Raw genomic sequence first — 223 nt, 5'->3', positions numbered from 1 at the left:
CCCCCCCAGCCAGCTCCCACTCCTCCAGAACCCCTTCCTGGCTGAACCCTGCATCCCCCTGCCCACTCCCTGCGAGCCACCGAGAGCTCAGGCCGCGAGTGGAGCTGTGCAGGGTGGGCCAAGGGCTCACGGTTTTGCAGCACCGCTGTGCCTACACAGAGGAGCGAGTGTGAGACGGGGCAGTGAGGACGGACGGGAGGGGCTGGGTGTCCCTACGGCCCCG

This window comes from Acanthisitta chloris, unplaced genomic scaffold (genome assembly GCF_000695815.1).
Source record: "Acanthisitta chloris isolate BGI_N310 unplaced genomic scaffold, ASM69581v1 scaffold41279, whole genome shotgun sequence".
In the NCBI taxonomy this organism is placed as follows: domain Eukaryota; kingdom Metazoa; phylum Chordata; class Aves; order Passeriformes; family Acanthisittidae; genus Acanthisitta; species Acanthisitta chloris.
This window is presented reverse-complemented; position numbering follows the sequence as displayed.